General features: G+C 47.4%; 1 protein-coding gene across 2 annotated transcripts in view; it reads left to right on the top strand.

Annotated features, from left to right (window-relative positions):
• Window positions 1–570: 570 nt before the first annotated feature.
• Ptpn5 (protein tyrosine phosphatase non-receptor type 5) overlaps window positions 571–22,260 on the top strand; it is a 63,496-nt gene continuing 41,806 nt past the window's right edge. For both annotated transcript variants that reach the window (XM_036181713.1, XM_036181705.1), the window contains exon 1: window positions 571–983. The gene's annotated coding sequence lies outside the window, so the exon portion shown is untranslated. The remainder of the gene's footprint in view (window positions 984–22,260) is intronic.

Here is a 22,260-nt window from a genome sequence, read left to right as displayed (position 1 = left end):
GGGGGAAAGGTGAGGAGACTCCATCACCCCAGACAGAAAGTAAACACCACTTTGGCTATCCTTTGGATGAAATGGAGAGCCACTGTAGGCATTCGGCTAAAGGACCAATGCAGCTTTTCACTCAGATTGCCACCTGAAGAATGATCTGAAGATGACCAGAGAGATGCCAAGTTCCAAGGAGGAGGTGATATGGAATGTTGAAAATTGAGCAAAACAGGGCACGGAGGTGCGGGGGGCGGGGGAAGGGGGGCATTACAGGCCAAAGCACAGCATGGTCAATGGCCTAGAGATGGGAAAACAGCAGTTGGGTGACAGTGGCGAAATGCAGGGCTGCAGTCAAGTGGCAGCTGGCCTAAGAAACTGGAGCGCCTCCAGGTACACAAAAATAAAGGTTTTGATCTGCAATAGTAAAATACGAGGAGCAGGCCTGCAAGCCTAAGTAGGATCATCACAAAGACCTCGTTGAAGTAGCGCATTAAACGGGTAAAGAAGAAAGAAACCCATGTGGTTTTCTGGAGGAGAAAGACTAACAATTCAAAGGTCCTGGGGCCTGCCTGGCTGCCATCTTGGTTATGGCCACAGATTGGGAGGAAGGAGCGAAGGGCAGGAAGTGAAGTTAGACCATGAAAAGGACGCTTGCTCATGAAGACCTTCCCTGGCTGTAGTATGCGCTTTAGCTTTCCCTTGGATGCAATGGGCAGCCACTGTGAGAGTTCCGACCAAGGACAGATGCAGTCTGGTGAACGTTTCAAAAGGATCACCCTGACTGCTCTGTAAAGAACCGGCTGCAGGTGGCCAAGGATGGAAGACTAGTAAGGAGGCTACAGCGGAAATTTCAGCTACAGAGAACGGTGACTGGAACCGTTCTCCTCAGTAGCTGCATGCTGCTTCTCATTTTCGCCATGTAAAACTGCTGCGCATGCAGTCCACTGCCTCACAGAGCCTCCAGTGGGATGAGATGTCAGGAACCAGCCCCGGAGAAGGTAAGATTGGGAATATGCTGCACCAGAGCAGCCCGCAGAACCCTGGTACCCACATGAAAGCAAAGCAGATGGTGCCTGCCCCGCTGAATAAGTCAGGAGCTCTAACCCTGGTGGAGAATGAGGTATCCACCTGCTCTTGCTCTACAAAGACAAAAAAGGAAGGAGTGGGAAGTCAGGCGCCTCCTCCGAGTCCTGGAACAGGTCCTGAGCGCCCGGGTATGCGGCGTCTCCACGGGTGCAGGTGCCAGCATCCTGCAGGAAGTGCTACAGCACCCCCTCTGTGCATGCACATCCCCACCCCAGTTCTGACCCCTTTGTCTAGCTTGCCTCTATCCTCATCTATCTGTCTGTCCATCCTGCTCCAGATTCAATGTGCACAACCCTAGTGGGGTCCCTCTGGCGGTTGCCGTAGTCGCGCAGCCCCGACCTGGGGCTCCCGGGAGAAGAAAATCATGAATGAAATGGATGCGGCGCTCCCACTCCCCCGCCCTCTTAGTCCAGACAACCTTGGCATAGGGGCGGCGCCTGTGGGGACTCCGCACATAGTTGCTGCGGGTGAGGGGGCGCCGGAGATGGGATCCGAGGTTAAGGGTCTGTGGTGAGCCCCCCTAGAGCCTTAGGCGATGCCAGAGCTCCCCACCCCCACCCCGCCAAGCGGGCGAGCCCTGCGCAATTCCCCCGGAGCGGCGCAAGCCCGTCCGGGGGCGGGGCGGAGCTGGGTCTGGGGGTGCCAAGCACACCCCGCAGCTGCGCCCGCGACTCCGCAGCCCAGACGTATTTGGTGGGGAGATTGGGCAGGGAGCGCGCAAGGAGCGCGGGACTGAGGGCTCCGCGGACAGACCGACAGACGGACGCCCCCGCACACGCAGACGCACCGAGCTCCGCACGGCCCCTGTCACATACAGACAGGGACACACGCAGACACGCACACTCGCGCGCGCGCATCCTCCCGCCAGCCTGCCTGTCCGCTCGCCGGCGCCTGGAGCCCGTTCTGGCCGGTAAGTGCGGCGCCTTGGTGGGCGCCTTTGTGTGAGAAGCCCGGAGGCACTGGTATGGGGTCCCCTCTGGGGCGGCAGCAAAACTAACACCTCCTCCAACCTCGGGACTCAGGAGCCCGCTCCCGCCCCCGCCACGCCCCCCGTGGGGAGCCCTGGAGACTGGAAGTGGGGTCCCCATGCAAGGGAGGGAGCTTGGCGCTGGGGACCACGGAGGGAGCGGCCGCCGCTCCCCGCGCTCTTGCGTGGTTCCAGGGAGGGATCCAGATAGTGGTCCAGGTCCGAGCCTCTGCGGCCCAACCTGGTGTGCAGCTCTAGGCTGTAGCGCCTCTCCAGAGTCTGAACCCCCAGAGAGGATATGGAGATGGGAGCTAGCCTACTGATCTCCAAACTGTGCCTTCCCCCGACTCTTTAGCCATCCGCCACCCATTTCCAAAATAGAATCCCGGTGCATTCCCCTCCCCCGACATATTGCTTCCCCCACCCCTCCCGGAGGAGGCCCGGGCTCCTGAAAAGCTCAGGTCACAATCCTCAGCACGGATCAATTTAGAGAGAGAGGTAGGATCTTAGGGCCAAAGGAACTCATTTGACAGCTTCATTTTACAGACAGGGAAACTGAGGTCTGATGGATGAGGTGGCATGGCCAAGGTCACCAGAGAGTTAGCAGCAAAGCCTGCATCAGAATCTGGGGTGCTTGGTTTTTATATTCATTTTCCTCCCCTACACAATCATACCCTATCCATATGAAGCCCCAGAGCCCAGACATTCACGTGAGTGTGCCAGGTGAATCTTGGTAATGCTGGCCCTTCCCCCAACTGAAGCTAAAGATTCCATTCATTTCCTGCTATCCTTACTGTTTTTTAAAAAATGGGAGGGGGTACTTTACTTTGTCTCATTACACCTCAAAGAGGGCTCTGTTTTGTAAGCACTCCGTGGTTTGGAATGTAATTTAGGAGAATGAAGCAGAAATTAGATCCCAGGGTGTTAGTCCCAGCTCTTCCAGAAGTCACTGAGCCTGAGGGTCCTCAGTTGAACTAGGTGATGTGGCATTCCAGGCTTCATCTTCTTGCCCAACTTTAGGCTGACTGCAGGCCCTCCCTGGCAGTCACTCTGCCCTCCGGCTTAAGCACCCTCCTTTGCTCATCCAACTAGGCCTTTGTGGCGGTCCCCAGGTCCCCACTCCTTTTTCTTGCTGCTTATTAAGTGTGACCTCTTGATGTTGCTGAGAAAACTTCTGGGGAAGCTTGAGTTACAGCTACACTGAGCTCCCTCAAGGGCAGCGGGGTGTCCTCATCCAGAGTGGGCTATCTGGTGACAGAGGATGCCTGAGAGGTGGGTACAAGCACAACTGGAGGGAGAAAGGATGAGGTTGGTCACCTTGGAGCGTTTGGATAGGATAGGATAGGATAGGATAGGAGGACCAAGTGCAGTCTCTAGGGGCATGAGGCTGTCTCAAGTTCAAGCTTCCTTGAGTGAGATAAGCAGGCTAGCACGGAGCAGGGCAAAGGTGGCTGTGAAGCAGCCACAGGAGACATTGGAGTCTGTGTAGGGTACATCCTGCTCCCAACAGGCACCATATGTACGAACTTATAAAGAGCTATGGCCCATGGGTTTGGGGTATGCAGGAGCCCCCACCCTGAGAGCCGGAGATCTCTGTCCCACGCCCAGCTCCTCACAACTCTGCAGTTCCAAAGCTCCTTGTAACCTCTCTGCAGCGCACTCTCCTTGAGGAGAATTCTCCAATGCTCAGGATAGCTTTCAGTTCTGAAGTATTTGTTGGGGAGAGCTGTGGGGGAGGGGAAAACACTTTTTTATGTAACTACTCTGGGCCTGGTTTCCTCTCCTTTTACTGTATGAGGGAATGTTTCCTGACTTAAAGAAATAATGCATATAGGCTACTGAGCAGAGTTCCCAGGACAGAGGGAGAATTCAAGAACTGACTGATACTCACAACATTAGTACCTTAGCTTTACAGATATGCCCCCTACCTGTTCCCATCTTGAGATCATTTGAGGGATTCTAGGTCACCACAGTCTTCCTCCCTAAAGCTAGTCCTCTTTCTGCTGATCTATGCCTTGGTACAGTGCTCAGCCATGTAAGACATCCTTGTCAACACTCCGGTGGAGCAGTACTTTAGTTCACCAGTTAGTTTGCAGTTATTTAGCTTGAGTGATTTAACAGTTAATGTTTACATGATGTCAGACTTTTCTTACCCCTGGTCATTTGTGTTTACTCTACACAGTAGAACAGTGATGTTGAACGCATCATCAACTCCACATTAAGCAGGCAGGGAAGAGTTTACAAGAAGGCAGATTTCTTCTTCTTGAGAATCAAGGTAGTTTCATGAATCTAGGCAGCACCTGAGCTAGGTCTGAATGGCCTGTATTAGAAGACAGATGGGGTGTTTCCAAGAGATGGAAACAGCCTGAGCAGAGGGTGGACAGATTCAAGGACTTAGAACATGGTCAGAAACTGGGAAGCAATCCATCCCCACTGAAGCCAGGAGTTAAAACCAATTCATGACAAGGAAGGCATGGTGAAGGCAGGTCCTGGGGCCTGAGTGCCAAGCCAAGAAATTGGACTTTCACTGTTGAGTCAAGGAGAGATGTAATCAATCTTGCTACATGGAGGACAAGCTGGATGGGGATAGCCTGTTGACAGGGATCTCAAGTAGGAAAAGATGACAGTGGCCTAGGTGAGAGATAACAAGGATCTGATTGGTGGTGGTTGCAAGAATGGATAGAAAAGGGATCTGGCATCAGCAAGAGGCCAAATTGTCACCCAAACCTACAAGTGACCTGATGTGGGCATTTCAGAGAAAAAGTAAGCCACAGCAAGGCTTTGAGGTTGAATGGAGGGAGAAGGAGACTTGGGAAAGGCAGGAGTGACTGATGGGAGCCTTGATGACTCCTGATGCAAAGCTTGGCTTGCCAACCACCTGATATTGTCAAGAGGTAGCTCATCCATTCGTCGTCTTGATGCATAGAAACATCCGTGATGTGCTGGCTTGTTGCAAGTTCCAGGAATGTGTTGCTGCAAAAGACAGACTTCCTATATCAGCCCAGGAGAGACAGAAAATAAAACCTAAGCAAAGATAAAATAATTGAGGTGGCTAGCAGTGCTCTGGAAAAGGATAAAGCAGGATGAGGAGTAAGTGGAGATGAGGGTGGAGGAAGAGATGCTCCTTAAACAAAGCTGACTTTGGGGAGTTGATATCCAAACAGAGCCCTGAAGGAAGTGAGGAGGAGGCTAGAGAGAGCAGGAATCTCTAGAAGAGGTTGCATGTGCAAGAGCCCTGGGGTAAGAATAAATGGGTATTTCCAAGGAGCTCCATGTTGCTATGAGATAGGCAAGGGAGAATTCTGGCAAAGAAACGTGTGCAAAAGAGGGCAGGGCCCATCATGCGGCTGCTTATAGGTCTGAGGAATGAGACCTATAATACATTGGTGTTAATGAGTCCAAGCGGACCTGAGTCCTATTTGTGTGTTCTTAGTGACCAGCAAAACAACCCTAGTGCTATACACAGTGGCTCACTATATATAGTCATTGAGGGGATAACTGTTGGACCTGGCCAGTCATGCACCAAATTTCATATCTTAGAGTTCGATGAATCAATAAATATGTTGTGCTGAAGTAAGGATATAGTGAACTTGTAGTATGGGCACATGCATACAACTTAGAGGACTTGAATGCCTGTGTTGTAACTTGAGTCAAACACCAGTATTTGGGGCAGCAAGATGGCTCAAGAGAAAAATTACTTGCCATGCAAGCCTAACATCCTTGGTTTGATCCCTGGAACCCATGTAAAGATGGAGAGAAATGACTCCACAAAGTTGTCCTCTGATCTCTATGTATAGACCATGGTACTCATGCACCCACACACAAACATCTTTTAAAATCGTTGTGTCTTTTTCAGTCTGTCTGGATGTTGTAAACACTGTTCATGACTGAAACCAAGTAGAAAAAACATACCTAAAATGACTGCAAAAAAACAATTAAAAATGTAACATTCAAGGTCTTTGTTCTTACTTCTAGCACAAAGGAACATTCTTCTGTTCATTTCCCATTTACTCCTGTTTAACTCCGGCACCCTCCACCATTTTTCTAAGAGACATTCTGAAGACACTAATTTCTTGCACAAAGGCACAGATTTTCAGGACAGGGCATTATCATCATCAGTAAAATGACAGATCACAAAAAGTCAGAGAGAGCAACAGGACATAGAAATTATTTAGAGAAGTATGACTACTTTAGGTACCTAATTAGTTATTTAAATGAATCTACAAGTGTCAAGGGTAAGACTCTAGAAGGTAGCCAGCCATATATAGCTCTTGTGCATTAAACTAAACAAGGCATGTATGGATAATTTAAATTATATAGGACTTTATGCCAAAAACAAAAGGTCACCAGAAATTACCCATGCACTCATATAGACTGGCACAACTGTAGGGGTGTGTGTGTGTATGTGTGTGTATGTGAGTGTGTGTGTGTGTGTGTGTGTGTGTGTGTGTGTGTGTGTATGTGTGTTCTTACCCTAAACTTACTCATGGCTGAGTGACCTGGGAAAGGTTCTTCCTGTCTCCCAAACTTAGTTTCCTTTTTCTAGTGGGGTAGGATTTGGATTTCCAGGGTACTGAAACACTAAGCCCTTCTAGTCTATGCAGCTGACAGTGCTGCTGTGGCCCTCAGATGAGTTTTGAGTGTGAGGCAGACAGATAATATGTTGGTCAGCTACCAACATGAACTGTTCCCGGGAACAGGAGACCAGCTGTGAGGTGGCACCTTGTGGGGAACAAGTTGACAAGTGGTCTTGGTCTTAGAATCATAGACTGTCTGAACCTCCTGGTCCAAACCCCATCTGAATCTAGCAGATGCTTTGGCTCCATATCCTAGAATAGGAAGAAAACACAGGACACAAGAGCTGGATCCTGGAGAAAATTGAGAGAGAGAGAGAGACACGTGATCAAGGAGTTCTAGGAGAGGGTATGCTTAAGCCCCTGCTTTTAGTTCTTTGGGGTATGTACCTACAGGTGAAATTCTGTCTTATATGGTAATTCTATGTTTAACTTTTTGAGAAGCAATGGGGTTCTTTTATTTATTTTTTTTTAAAGAGATTTTTGTTTGCCTAGCATGAAGAAGACCTCCCATGGACATCTTAGGAACGAAGGGTGGGGGAAGAAGCCATTAATTTAAAACAAGTAAATCTTGTGTGAGCTCTGCATGATCTTGGAGGTAAAAGAGAGGAAGAAAGGGGAACAGGTTACAAATGAGTGCAACCTCCATTTCTGAAGAATTATTGTGATCTAACGGCACTGTGGGTGGAAAAAGAATGTTCTCAAGAGAGATCGTAGTGGGTGGAATTCATTCAAGCATGCAGGTATTTACTGCATTGGGCATCAAGGTGGACATGGGAGCCTTGGCAATCAGCATGACCTGGAGGACCTTGCCCTTGAATCACTCTGCTCTATTAGGGGCCAGAAAAGCAATCTGGCAACAGTGATCCATATCAATGTGTGTCATGAGAATAAGACTTGAGAACTTACAGATAGACCTGGTGGTACCAGTTTGCAAGCCTCACTGCTCAGGAAGCTAAGGCAGGAGGATCTTGAGTTCAAGGCTAGTCTGAGTGAGACTCTATTCGGAATTAAAAAAAAAAAAAAAAAAAAAAAAAAGAAGAGTAGTGGAGATAGAGATGTAGTTCAGTCAGTAGAGTACTTGTCTGGTGTATATGAAGCCCTGGGTTCAGTTCTCAGCAGTGCATAAACTGGGTGTGTAGTGCATACCCGTAATCCCAACACTTGGGAAATATAGGGAAGGGGAGCTAAAGTTCTAGGTCATCCTTTAGCAACATAGTAAGTTCAAAGCCAGCCTGAAATACATGAGACCCTATATTTACCCTATCTTTATTAAAGATTGCTCACATATAATCTTAAGGTATATTTTATATTCAGTTAGATGCACAATGGTCTACTGAGTCTTTACAATCCTATGAGCTTGTATGCTTTAAGGATGCTATTCATGTGTTACATGCATAATGTACAGCTGCTTTTATGGGTTTATTTTTATGGAATCAGAAGAGCAAATTTCTTCCCATGTCTAAAAAATAAAAAGGTATATGTTTCATTAACCTCCAGCTTTCAGAGACAATAGTTATTCCCATTTCTATCATTGTGGGAGGATTTTTATCTCTTCTGGATCTTTATGTAAATAGAATCATGTCATAGGTGGTATATTTTATATTAGGAAGTAGTTTTTTGAGGGCCATCCATGTAATTGGACCCACACAAATGGATCCAGTGACATTGGTTTGGGTTTTAACTTTTAAAAGCCAACTAGAATAGTAACATCTGCCTTACACCCCCAGGAGGAAAGTGGCCTTTGGGCTCAAATCAGTGTCTTATCCTTCTGCCCAGCCTCCAGACACACTGAGTGGCCCCTTCTTGCCCATTTACCTCACCAAGTCTTTGTGTCCTGCTTCCTCCCACCCCAGACATCTTCCCTGCTCTCTAGGGACTCCTTGTCTTTCAGCTCTTGTCTGTGCAACCTCCCAGACTCCAGTTACACACCCATACGGCATCCTCAGCTTTCACTTTGTACATATCTGGCACTACTCACTAGATTGCAGGCTAGTAGAGAGCAGAGACTGGAACCAGTTCTGTGTCACTAGAACGATATACATAGATTTGGATATTATTATAGTGTATTTTGTCAATTAGTTCAGGTACAAACAGAATTTAAGATGGGAGCAGATACAGAGACCCATAGCCAAACACCAGGCTGAGGCAGGGGAATCCTGTAGAAGTGGGGGGTGAGAGAGATTGCAAGAGCAAGAGAGGTTGAGGACACCACAGGAACACAGCCCACAGAATCAACTAAGAAGGGCTTATAGGGGATCACAGAGACTGAAGTGACCACAGGCCTTGTATGGGTCTGAGCTAGGTCGCTGCACATATGTTATGGTTGTATAGCTGGGTGTTCTTGTGGGACTAACAGTAGGAGTATGGAGTATCACGGACTCATTTGCCTGCTCTTAGGACTGTTCTCCTCCTACTGGGTCGCCCCATCCAGCCTTGATATGAGGGTTTGTGTCTTATTGTAACTTGTTATGCCATGTTCGGTTGATATCCCTGGGAGGCCTGCTCTTTTTTTTTTTTTTTTTTTTTTTATGGGAAACAGAGGAGGAGTGGATCTGGGGGAGATGGGAGGTGCCAGAGTGGAATGTGGAGAGGGGAGACCAGGCAGGGGAGAGGGAGGGGAGCTGTAGTCAGGATGCAATATATGAGAGAAGAAGAATGAAAGAAAAGAGAAAAAATGACAAGTATGCAAGCCAAGTGCGGTGGCACACGCCTTTAATCCCAGCACTTGGAGGCAGAGGCAGGCGGATCGCTGTGAGTTCAAGGCCAGCATGGTCTACAAAGTGAGTTCCAGGATAGCCAAAGCTGTTACACAGAGAAACTGTGTCTCCAAAAAACAGAACAATTTAAAAAGTATGCGGCAGTTGAAGAGATGGCTCAGTGGTTAAGAGCACTGGCTGCTCTTGCACAGGACCCAGGTTTGATTCCCAGTACCCACATGGCAACTTATAACATCTTAAGGGGTTCCAGCACCACCTTCTAGCTTCCATAGGCACCAGACATGCATACAGTGCACATGAATACACACAGGCAAAACATTCCTACACATAAAATAAAAATAAGCATTTTATGTATATACGTGCATTCACACGCACACTCAGCTGGGGATTATCTAGGTGGTAAGTACTTTAATAGCATCTAAGAGGCCCTGGATTCAGTCTTCAGGACCACAAAAATAAATAAACATAAAAACACAAATTCAAGACTAACAATGGGAGGGAGACAATGAGATGACTCCGTGAGTAAAACTGCTTGCAGACAAGCTTTGACCTGAGTTCTGTGCCTGGAATCCATATGACTCCAAAAGTTTTCCTCTGACCTCTGCAAGTACACCATACACATGCACACACAATAAACAGATAAACAGACAGAAAGACAGACAGGCAGATACATACAGACACACACACATACATACATACATACATACATACATACATACATACATACTTACATACATACATAGTGTGTAAATTTTTTTTAATAAAATAACTGTAAATATATCTCAGGCCATTCTCTGAAGCTGATTTTTTTTAAAAGTGGTGGAAAGAAGTCTGTAATTTCTGAGCACAGACGAGAATCACAGCCTAGGACTTATGGCCGAAGAAGAGCTGTGCAGCTCAGATAGCCACAGGGAAGCAGAGACCAGGCAGGCAAAGCTGCCTGGAGGAGATGAACTTCAAAGGTGGGGCCCGGGGTTATATAATCAGAAGATAATCCACAGAAAACCTTAAAGCGTGATCTGTCCAACAGTGCCGAATGCGGAGTCTCAAAAAGCCATCCTTCCCTCCTCCTTCTGCCCATCTTCTCTCACGTCTTTCTTTCTGGTCTCCTTCTGAATGTGACGCACAGGGAAGGACTGAAGGCTCATTGCATTGCCTCTGTCTCTCTTCTCTGCGTCGTCTCCCTAAGCTGGATGAAACCAGCCTCTTACTCCTTCTTTGCCTGGACAGCTCCTAGAAGCCACAGTCACAGAGAGAAGAACCAGGGAAGCTCTAGCAGGGGGTGTGGTTCATTACCAGGTCCTAGACCACCAAAGCACTGTAGAAAGAATTCAGTCAGAGCTCAGGTGGCACACAGCAGCCTCCCTGAAGAGACCTCCTGGAGGAGGCACACAATAAGGTGAGTCGTGGAAGAGAGGGCAGGAGGCCACAGCTTGGAGAGCCTATCCAAACAGGAAGTGTGGGAGACAGAGGCTGAGAAGCAGGAGAGAACATGGCTGGGAAGGGACCTGTTTCATCATGGAAGAGGACCTGGAGAATCCAATTATTTTACCTGCTCCTCCCTGGGGCTCTGGGTCTGACTGAGGATCTGGAAACAGCCAGGGCTCTCCAGAGGGGAGAGGAGGAGTTTGGCTGGGACCCCTTCTCACCCTGCAGATCTCTTCAGCTGCAGGGACACCCGGCAGGGCCTGAGGCAATAGGAGGCTGACTTTTGTAGCTGATGGAAATCGCAAAAACCAAGAGATCTCCCCTGGCTCAGAGGGAGACTGGAGAGGAAGCTTTGAGCTGTGTCAATGGGAACAACAGTGAGGATGTTTACCTCAGGATTACCTAGCATTTCCTGATTAGCTTACTAGTCTTCACCACATCCCTGCAGCTCCCATCACATCTGCCGAGCCTCAGAGAAATTAAGACACCAGCCCAGGACCCTATAAGGGAAATGTAGGATATAGTATTCTAGCGTCTAAATCCATCCTTTTCCCAAAGAACTGTGGTTGACTTAAGATGGGTGACCACAGGATTGCCAGTGTGTCATGTTTTGAGAGAGTCAACTCATGACTGAGATGTCTGTTGAAGGCCACCCAGGGCCCCAGGAATACAGCTGTTTCCAAAACACAGCAATAAAAGAATCCACTGTCCAGGGCACAAGGCCTGGCTTCACCCTGTCTTCTCTATTGGCCAGAGTGACCATCACGTCAGATCCTAAATCTCCCTAAATTTTTTTTTAGCTTCTACAAATGGATGGTGGCGTCTCCCTCTGAGGTGATTTGAATGAGAACGTCCCCCACCCACCACCTCATAGGCTCATATATTTGCATGCTTTTAACTGTTTGGAAGGACTAGGAGGTGTGCCCTTGTTGAGGAGGTTTGCTGCTGGGGGTGGGCTTTGAGGTTTCAAAAGCCCACAGCAGGCCCAGTCTCCACCCCCCAACCTCACCCCCACCCCACCCCCAACCCTGCACATGCCTGCTGCCTGTAGATCACGATGTTAAGCTCTCAGATACTGTAACAGCACCATACCTGTCTGCTTCCTGTCATGATGATAATGGACTCACCCTATGAAACTGTAAGCAAGCCCCCAATTAAATGTTTTCTTTGATGAGTTGCCTTGGTCATCATGTCTCTTCACAGCAATAGAAGAGTAGCTAGGACACCTCCCAGGCTTGTCTAAGGAAATCACAGAATGGGAAGCATGTGGCACATGGAAGCACCTGGCTTGCCTTTGTTAAATTTGCTTCAGGAAGTAGGACCCTTTCAATCTTCATTCCCAGTCCTTTCTAGATCTTTTTCCTGGTTCACACCCTATATTGGTGCAAAAGAACCTCAATCCAGAAGCTGTCTCTGCTTAGCCTGTGCCTGGGCCTTGCCTCTGACTCTGTATCTGACTCCCCCATCAAACCCTGAAGTGCCCCCATCTTCCCCACATGTACTGCTGAAGCCTGAACCAATCTGACCCCAGAAGGGCTACTCAGAAGCTAGAGTGGGACCATAATGGGAACTAGAGCCAATGTGGAAGGGGCAGTAGCTAGCAGGCAGACTTCAAGGTGGGCCTCAGCCTTCCCCTCTCTAAGTGCATCCAAGCCTCTTGAGAAGGAACACGGAAGATTCCAGAAGCGATCATCACAGCTACTCCATAGCAAGTCACGGCAACACAGCAGCAGCGTCAGGAAAATCTGGGTGAAGCCAGAGGCAGGTAGAGACCAAAACCACAAAACAGTGTGGTGAGGTGATGTGTAAATCCCAGAGGACAGCAGAGAGCTGCAAAACAGGCAGGGCCTCAGTTCTAGAAGGCAGGAACTCTGCTGCCAGGGCACAAGACAGAAGGCCAAGTATGGGAATGGGGTCTCTGTTAAAGCCAGAGAAATTATGCCAAACATGGGTTCCCCTTAACAGAACTGATGGCTAACACTTACGGTACTGTGTGCTCTTCTAAGATCTTTTTAGGTTTACTTAGCACATATGATCCCATAAGCTGGACATGTTGGTCCAGTTTACCAGATTTGCCAGGTCCAGTTTTTTCACCAGATAAGGAAACTGAGGCATAGAGAAATTGAACAAAGCTCTGGATTTCTTCCAAGGCTGGCAGCAAAACCATTCATAGTCACAGCTTGAAATCAATCATTGTATTAGTCAGGGTTCTCTGGAGTCACGGAATTTATGGGATGTGTGTGTGTGTGTGTGTGTGTGTGTGTGTGTGTGTGTGTGTGATTTATTGGAATGACTTAAAGGCCGTAGTCTAGCTAATCCAACAATGGCTAGCTATTAATGGAAAATCCAAGAATCTAGTAGTTGCTCAGTCCCACAAGGCGGGGTCTCAACTTGTCTTCTGTATATACTGGAATCCCAAAGAAGTAGGCTCCAATGCCGGTGAAGGAATGGCTGTGCTAGCAAGACAAGGAAAAACAGGAAAAGAGCAAAAGCTTCCTTCTTATATGTCCTTATATAGACTTCAGCAGAAGATATGGCCTGAATTTAAGGCCTGTGTCTTCTAGCCTTAAGATCTGGATCAAAGGTTTATGTTTGTCTTCTCAAGACCCAGATCAAAGATGTGTGTCTTCTTACCTCAAAGGTCCAGAGTAGAAGTGGATTCACCCACTTCAAACCATGCAGAAAATCTCTCACAGGTGTGGGTTGTATAAATACAGACATAGTCAAGCTAGCAACCAAGAATATCCATCATAGCATAGTAGCAGCGTTTACACCATGGAAATTGGCAAATGTTACAAAGCAGAGTTCTGTCATTGAAACCTTTTGGTGTGCATGATTCAGGACTCACCTTGAATCTCCACAGCACTTGTATGGGAGGAGAGGGGCTGTAGTCATTAGAGAACACCCCAGAGCCTCACACAAAAGAATAACAATTGGCATTCCCCCTTTTAAAAATCAACATATATCTGTACCAATCAATGGATGTGATTACGACATTTCCATCATATGTGTGCACAAAATTTTTCAATCCTGTTCAACCCCCTTCTATATGGTCTTGTCCCCCTCTGCCCTCCTGCTGTTCTTCCTCTTCCCACTTAACCTCACTTCTATTTTCATGCCTCTCTTTGTTTGCTTGCTTTTGTTTTGTTTTGTTTTGTTTTGTTTTGTTTTGTTTTGTTTTGCTTTGCTTTTCTAGACAGGGCTTCTTTGTATAGTCCTGGCTGTTCTGGAACTCTCTCTGTAGACCAGGCTCCCTCTGTAGCCCAGGCTGGCCTCAAACTCAGAGATCAGCTGCCTCTGTCTCCCAAGTGCTGTGATTAAAGGTGTGTGCCACCAGCTCCCAGTTGCCTTTAAAAAAAAAAAATCTATATTCTACCTATTAGAGAAAATGTGATCTTTGTCTTTCTAAGTCTGGCTTATTTTGTTTAACATGACATTCTCTGGTTCTATCCTTTTTCTAGCAAATGGCATACATTCATTCATTACAACCAAATAAAACCCCATGGTGTGTATACACCATATTTTCTTTATCCATTCAGCTGCTGGTGGACATCTACATTGATTCCATACCTGGGTACTGTGAACAGTGCCACCATAACTTGTGTGTGCAGTTGTCTCCATCGTCTGTTGACTTAGATTCCTGTGGGTAAATATCTAAAAGTGGTATAGCTAAATCCTATGGAAGCTCTGTTTTCAGCTTTTTGAGGAACCTCCATACTGACCTCTGAAGCAGCCACACCAACTTTACATTCCCAACAACAGTATCCCAGAGTTCCTTTTCCCAGCATCCTCTCCGGAGTATGCTATTTGGGTACCTGAGGATAGACATTCTGATTAGAGTGAAGTGGAATCTCTACTTTAATTTGCATTTCCCTGTCGGCCAAGGATGTAGACATTGTTTTACATTGCTTGTTGGTCATTTATACAATTGCCTTTGAAAAGGCCTTGTTCAACAGCTGGAGTCTTTAGGAGCTCATGTGATCACATCCTGAACATTTTACATACATCTCATACAAAAACCTTGTATAGGACCCAAAATTCACTTAATCTTCATAACAGCCCTCCAATTCTAAAGTGTGTACTGGGTGAGGAAATGGATACCTAGGAGTCTGGTATCTTGGCAAAAATCAGGTAGACAGTTGGGAACCCTAATTTGTAGAGCAATATCAAGGGCTCACATTTGCTTCTTTTGTGGTGACTAAAATCATTCATCTACACTCAAACTCTAGCCCACTTTGACTTATTTACTTTTTTAGAACTAGTTTTTGATTAAGATTAAGTGTGAGAAAAGGAACACTCATATCTAAGACTATAAAGCAAGCAGTTCAAATAGAACCTGGCTGGGGTTGGAACAGTTTAAAGCCTGCCTCTGCTGTTTGCCAACTGTGCTCTTGAACAAATAATCCTCTCTCTCTCTCTCTCTCTCTCTCTCTCTCTCTCTCTCTCTCTCTCTCTCTCCTCTCTCTTCCCCAGGCCTACATGCACATGTGTAGAAGGAGCATGTTGTTTCCTACCTGGGGTTAGAGTGAGAAAGGAGAAAGGAGGTGAAGTGTTTGGGTGGGATCCAGCACACAGTAAACCCCAGTCAAAGGGAGGCCATGATAACCATACCATAGGCCTGGGTGCAAATCTTCCCAGTGAGGCAGGACCCTGGGCATTGATCACAGAACAGAGGGATAAGAACAGGAAAATGGATACCAAGCTCCCTGAGGGAATCAGCAGTCATTCTGAAGGAGGTGACATTTGAACAGGGTCTTTAATTTGTTTTGTTTTGTTTTGTTTTGTTTTGTTTTGTTTTGTTTTTTCAAGACAGGGTTTCTCTGTGTAGGTTTTTTGGTGCCTGTCCTGGATTTTGCTCTGTAGACCAGGCTGACCTCAAACTCACAGAAATCTCTGCCTCCGGAGTGCTAGGATTAAAGGCATGCACCACCACCACCTGGCTTTGGGACTTTAATTTTTAGTAGCACAGAGTAGTGGGTTTCATTATGGTATTTTATAAACAGATATCATTTATTTTATTCTCATCCCCCACTACCCTCCCTTATCTCCCCCCACACACCTTGTAGACCTCTTTCTTCCCTCTAAATAGTCCCCACTTCTCTTAAAGGGAAAATTAGTGTTTTCCGGGCTAACAGTTAAAGGGACTTTTCCAGTGGAGAGGAAGGTGCATTTCCAAGGCATTAGAGATGGGGTGAGAGTCTAAGTAGAGAAAGCATCTTGGCACCCCCACAGAAGGTGTGATCAGCACCAGCACCCTACAGAAGGTGTGATCACACCTTCTCATTTGTGATTGCCTGTTTTCTCCTCGCAAATTAAACTGTGTACCTGGAGAGGGGGGAGCAGATTGGAATGTTTTCAGAGTCGTAGAAAACACAGGTAGACCAGATGACCTTTGAACCCTCAAGACCTTTAGTTGTCCTTTGAGTCCCTGCCTGACACACTATTCATAATCAACATAGGTCCATCCAACTGTGTGGATGATCACACTGTCCAATGATCACAACTGGACTCAGATTCCACCAACTGTTGGCTCAGCTTGGTCCACCCTCCACACTTGGTCAACAGTCTTTACCTAGCCTCCCTGGACCATGGCCTGACTTCCCTGGTGTTGAGAGAGTCCTCTGCTGAGCCATTGCCCCTCTGCCATTGCCTCTTTTAACCTTGACAACCACAAAGTTGAAACTTGGGGGATAGGCCCATTCACTAAACATCTTTTTGGGGGGGTAGGGAGTAGGATATGTTGTTGTTTTCCTTCTTCATTTTCATTACAGGCTATTAAGATTCAGATCATATCACACCTGTGTCTATATCCAAGAATTAGTAGGTTCTGGACCTGTAAGTTCATCTGTCTATGCTCTGATAGAACATAGTTGCCATTATCCACACTCCTCACACTGCCTCCCAAGGCAGGCTTATGCTTCCTAGGAAACTGGTGCTCATCCACCAGTTCTTCTGCCCCCACAGGGGACATCAGGGAGCTGCCCCCCACCAGGACCTGGGTGCAGGAGTCTCTCTCTAGCTCCTTCATTGACTCACACTATGAGCCCAGAAGAACCACTGTACCCCCAAGCCTTAGTATCTTCTTCTATAAAATGGGAATCATCACATGCTTCCCCATCTGTCTATTGGAAGGGCTTGCTTTTTTTCTTCTTTTTTTCCTTTTTTTTGGGGGGGGGGATGTTTTTACATCCCAATCAAAGTTTCCCCTCCTGCCTTCTTCCCAGTTCCCCCCTGCTTCCCTGCTCCCCCAACCCACCCTGTCCACTCCTCCTCCACTGTTTCTGTTTGGATACAGGCAGGCCTCACATGAATATCAAACAGCCATAGCATACAAGTTACATCGAGACTAGTCACCTCCTCTTCTATGAAGGCTGGATGAGGCAGTCCGGTAGGAGGAAATGTCCCCAACGCAGACAACAGAGTCAGAGACAGCCCCTGCTCTCACTGTTAGAAATCTCACATGAAGACCAAGTTATACAACTGTAACATAGACACAGAGAGCCTACCTAGGTCAGTCCCAGGAAGGCTCCCTGGTTGTTGGTTCTGTCTCTGTGAGCCCCTGTGAGCCCAGGTTAGTTGGTTCTGTGGGTTTTCTTTGGTGCCCTTGATTCCACTGGCTCCTACAATCCTTCCTTGCTCTCCTCAGCAGGATTCCCCAAGTTCCACCTAATATTTGACTGTGGGTCCCTGCACATGTTTCCATCAGGTGCAGAGTAAAGCCTCTCTGATGACAGTTGGACTAGGCATCAATCTAAGAATATAGCAGAATGTTATTAGGAAGCATTTCATTGTTGTTGTTTTTTTCATTTGTGTTCAGTTCTATCCTAGGTCTCTGAAGTACCCACTTCTGAGTCCTGGCATTCAGGGGTGAGCTCCCTTTCAGGGTATGAGAGCTCCCTCTCCAGCTGTGCCAGACATTGGTTGATCACTCCCCCAATTTCAGCACCATCTTTACCCCAGCACATCTTCTAGGTAGGACAAATTGTAGGTTGAAGAGTTTGTGGCTGGATTGGCATCCTAGTCCCTCTCCTGGAAGTATGGCCTGGTTACAGGAGATGACTAGTTCAAGCTCTGTATCCCCTATTGCTAGAAGTCTTAGCTATGGTCACCCTTATAGAGTCATGGGAGTTTCCATTGCTCTAGGTTTCTAACTCATCCCAGAGATGTCCTCCCCCCATTCCAGTTATCTTTCCCAGTCCTCTTTCCCTCCATCCTCACACACACATACCTGGGGAAGGGCTTTCTTAAAGAACATCTAGCACCTGCTAGAATGTGCCATCTTTCTATCTCTGATATAGTTTATATCCAGGGCTAGAACATGGAAGAGAAAGGTCCAGAATGTGGGTAATAGGGGCAGGTCTATAACTGTGAGTGGCCTTTGGTAGGTCATTTCACTTGGCAGAATCTCTATTTTCTTCTCTAGAAAAGTAAAGTAATAGTGTATTCCTTCTAGGCTGTTGTGAGGGCCAAAAGCCTCACACAGTGCTTAGGAAAGGGCCTTGGTCAATGCCGCCACTGTCCGTTCCCTCTTCAGGCATGGAGAGTGGAAAAACACTCTGCCTGCTTCCCTCCCTCCTCTGAGCAACTCCTCCTCCTGATTTTCATCATCATCAGCCTACTATGAGAAACAGATGATATAGATTTGGAAGATCAGGAGTGGCCCAGGGAAGGAACGGACAGTGTCCAAAGAGCCTGAGCTGAGTCACAGTGATGCTTATGGACCCTCACCCTAAAGATGGAGTCAGAACAGGATGCCTTAGCCACGTGCGTGAGGCTCTGATGTCTCTTCATGTTGCTTGCACCGTTGGCCCCTGCTTCTCAGTCCCTGTGTAATATCCAAGGCCAACAGAGAACCTCTGTATGTCTGCTGTTCCTGATTAACAAAGTAGGGGTTTGGGTGTCCCTTTGCAGGCCCTGAGACTCAGATCACTGTGGAAGTAAGAAGATAGAGTTCAGGCTGAGCCTTTGGACCAAACCACAGACACCAGCAGGCTTAACAATACTCTCCCATTGTCTCCAAGGGTGGGTACAGTCCTTGGATATCTCATTTGTCCTGAAGCTACCCCAGGCAGCTGGGCAACATTCAGGGCCTTGGGCCCTTTAAGAAGCATGCCCTGGCCCTTGCTGTGAAGTAGCATTGTCTACACAATTGCCTTCACCACCACCAGCACTTCCTCCCTCTGTTGTATCTTTGTTGGTCACATCTGGGTTTCTGGGCAACCGCTATTTCTGTATGATAGCCCCTGAGGAACTAAAGAATAAGCTAGAACTTAGGGGCCAATGATGCCTAACAAACAAGGACACTGACTGCCAAGCCCAATGACCTGAGTTCGACACATGGAACCCACATGTTAGAAGGGGAGAACAGATTCCCACAGTGCACGTGCACATATGCATGCGCAGGGTTGAGGGTGGCCACGTCACCTTTCTTGGCAGGAAGACAGCTCTCCACATCCTCAGCACTCACCTCCTTGTCCAGAAGATTCCACCTTCCTCAAGACACAAAACCATAAAGGACAGCTTCTTGGGAACATGGCTTTGGGAATCTACAACCAAACCTGCATCAAAGTAGCTAAGATGGGTCTGTCTTGCCTCTCTGGAAGCGAGAGTAAGAAGAAGGAAAATAAGGAGAAAAACAGCACCAATAGGCATCTCCGCAAATTGTCCCGTCCCACACCACCTTCCCTCCCCACACTTGCCTTGTCAGGCTGATGTTCTTTCCTTCAAGAATATGCCCTGCTTTCTCTCAACCCCACATGACCTCCTCTGTTTGGACACCACTCCCATCCCACAGCCATGTCCACTCCTCCATCAATCTGATGACTCCTCTGCCTTGTTTGGGGCCTCGATGGCACCACAGGGAGCCCTGAACACTTCCTGTCAGGCATCAACATGGGCCTGGCTTTTTTCCTACGTTGCTTGTGTTCATTGTGTTTGTATGGTTTGCACACAGTAGTTGTTTGTAGTAAGCACACACTGAGGAAATGGATAGGCCAGTCACTGTGCTAGATTCACCCAAAAGACAGAAAGCCAAGTTGCCAAGCCCCTTAGGTGGGCCTGTCCAGGTCGTTCCATCCTCCCTTTCTTGGGTCTCAGGAAGTCCCATACTCCATAATGCCACCCACAGAGTGGGGATGAAAGGGAAGTCGTTCATTTGAGTACACCTCAGCCAGAGAACACTCAGGCCCCTTCTTTGGGATCCAGAGCACTCCTAAGTTTGTGGTCTGCTCAGACGAGGGCGCAGATGGCTGGACAGTGGACAGATGGGCCAGGAGGGATAGGCAGCTTGCTGGGATGGAAATAGCATGAACTAGGCATTGGGAGTCCTGGGCGCAGAGCCTGTCTGTTCCCTGAGTTTGCTGCACGCATCATTCTGGGCTCTTTGGCTGGAAACAACAGAAACACTTAGTAACCCAGACGGTAAAGATACTTATTAGAAGCCTTGAAACATGACACAGACATGATGAGCAACTGAGCTCTGCTTCAAGGATCCTTCCTGTTACAAGGGGCATACAGGGCACTGGGTAAGAGGGTAGGTAACTCCTAACAAGAATTCAGGATTTGGTAAACAACCTGAAAACAATTATTTACACCATGTGACCTGAGTTCTTCTCTGTGCCTCAGTTTCTCCATCTGGATGTTCTGAAGCTGGCCTCTTTCTATTTACATAGACAGTTTGCTTTTCAGCTGAGGAAAATTCCTGGCCCTGGCCCCAGATGGTACTTTTTCCTACCTGGATACCTTGGGAATGAAGTTTGAGGGAGCTAGATGAGTGATCACTTGTGTGTGGTCCCTGGAGGGTACTGAACCTTCCACCTGCATATTCTGTGACTAGTGACTCATTTGCGTGATGTGATCACACTGATCATTTCTTTTCCATCAAGCCAGCACATGCCTCTGCATGCTAAACTTGCTGATAACAAACCTGGATGGGGTTCTACCTGGCCATCTTCTCTATGCTGAGAAGCTTCTAGCTGGATCTAGTCTATCCTCTCAGAGACCCCAAAGCCATGAGAACCTGACACTTACCTATGTTTGACCTTTAACATGTCCATCAAAGGCTCAGGAGCTGGACTGTATGCCTGGGATGCATCAGGGGTGGAGGGGAAAGAATGTTCCCACTTCACTGAAGTGGGTGGGAGAGGCAGGTGCATCAACAGCTAAGAAGCATTGCAACAAAGTAAGCAACAGGAGAAACGTGAGCCAGGTGTTGGAGAGCCTGGGAGTGGGGGGGCACTGATTCTTCCCTTGAAATTAGGAAATGCTCCATGAAAGAGGTGATGGCTGAGAAGAGATACGGAGGAGTAGGGTGTCGAAGAAGTTGGAAAGAACATTGCAGGTTGAGGAACAGAGCGAACCAAGGCCTGAAAGTAAGAGAGGTTTCCTTTGGCAAATAGAGATAGGGGATAGGATCTTGGGGAGAAAGTGATCTTGAGGAGAGCTTTGTGGTGACAGAGGGCTGATTGCAGGCAGAATGTCCATGGTAGGGGACAAGTCAATCTGGATTGCCCCAGCTTCATACTCAGGAATCGCAGTCCCTCCCAGCTAAGCTTCCTCCTCCCATCTCCCCCATACCTCCTAGGATGAGCACCTGCTCAGGCTCCTCTGCCTGCCACACCAAGTCTGTCACCTTTCTCTTCATAAACACTGCACAAAGCTAGCATCTGTTCCCGATGCCCCAATAGCACCCACCCACCTACTCCTAGGTAGGCAAAGAAGTTGTACCCACCACGTACCCCACATTGTCCTTGAACAAGCTCCTGCTGGAATTCCCCCAACTCATGGCATCTATTTGTGGCAGCACCACTAGCCATGAGCTCCTAGAAGTTGGGTGGGTGGTCCAGGCTGAGTCTGTAACTATAGAGTAATATTATGTCCACAGACAAAAAGGGACAGGTAAACATAATGGCAATGATATCCATGCTGCAAGAAGCTTGATATGTGACTACTTTATTTACAGATGAGGACTCAGGCCCATGGCAGGGAAGGGATGGCCCAAAATCATAAACTTATGGGAATCATAATAGCAGTTGGCAACACCATTCACAAAAACCAAAAGGCAAAGCCAAACTACATGTCCACCAGCAGATGAGTGAACAAATGCAATGCAGTCTGTCCATACAGTGGGAAATTACTCACTCATAAAAAATAATGTACTAGCTGGTAATGGTTATCAGCTTAATAAACCCTGAAGACATTGTGCTAAATGAAATAAACCAGACATAAAAGTTTTCATGTATGATTCTACTTCCATGAAATATCCAGAACTGGCCATCAAAACAGGTATAAAATCAGAGATTGCCAGGGGCTTGAAGGATGGAAGATGGAGTGTGGCTCCTTAATAGGTGTATATGGGATTTCCTTTGGGGAAGTAAAAACATATTGTAACTAGATAATGATAGTTCTGAACATCATAAGTGTATTCAGTGCACAGTGATAGGATTCATCCAGGCATGATAGTCCCAGCATTAAGGAAGCAGAGATAGGAAGATCAGGAGTT

This window comes from Onychomys torridus, chromosome 1 (genome assembly GCF_903995425.1).
Source record: "Onychomys torridus chromosome 1, mOncTor1.1, whole genome shotgun sequence".
Lineage (NCBI taxonomy): Eukaryota > Metazoa > Chordata > Mammalia > Rodentia > Cricetidae > Onychomys > Onychomys torridus.
This window is presented reverse-complemented; position numbering and strand designations above follow the sequence as displayed.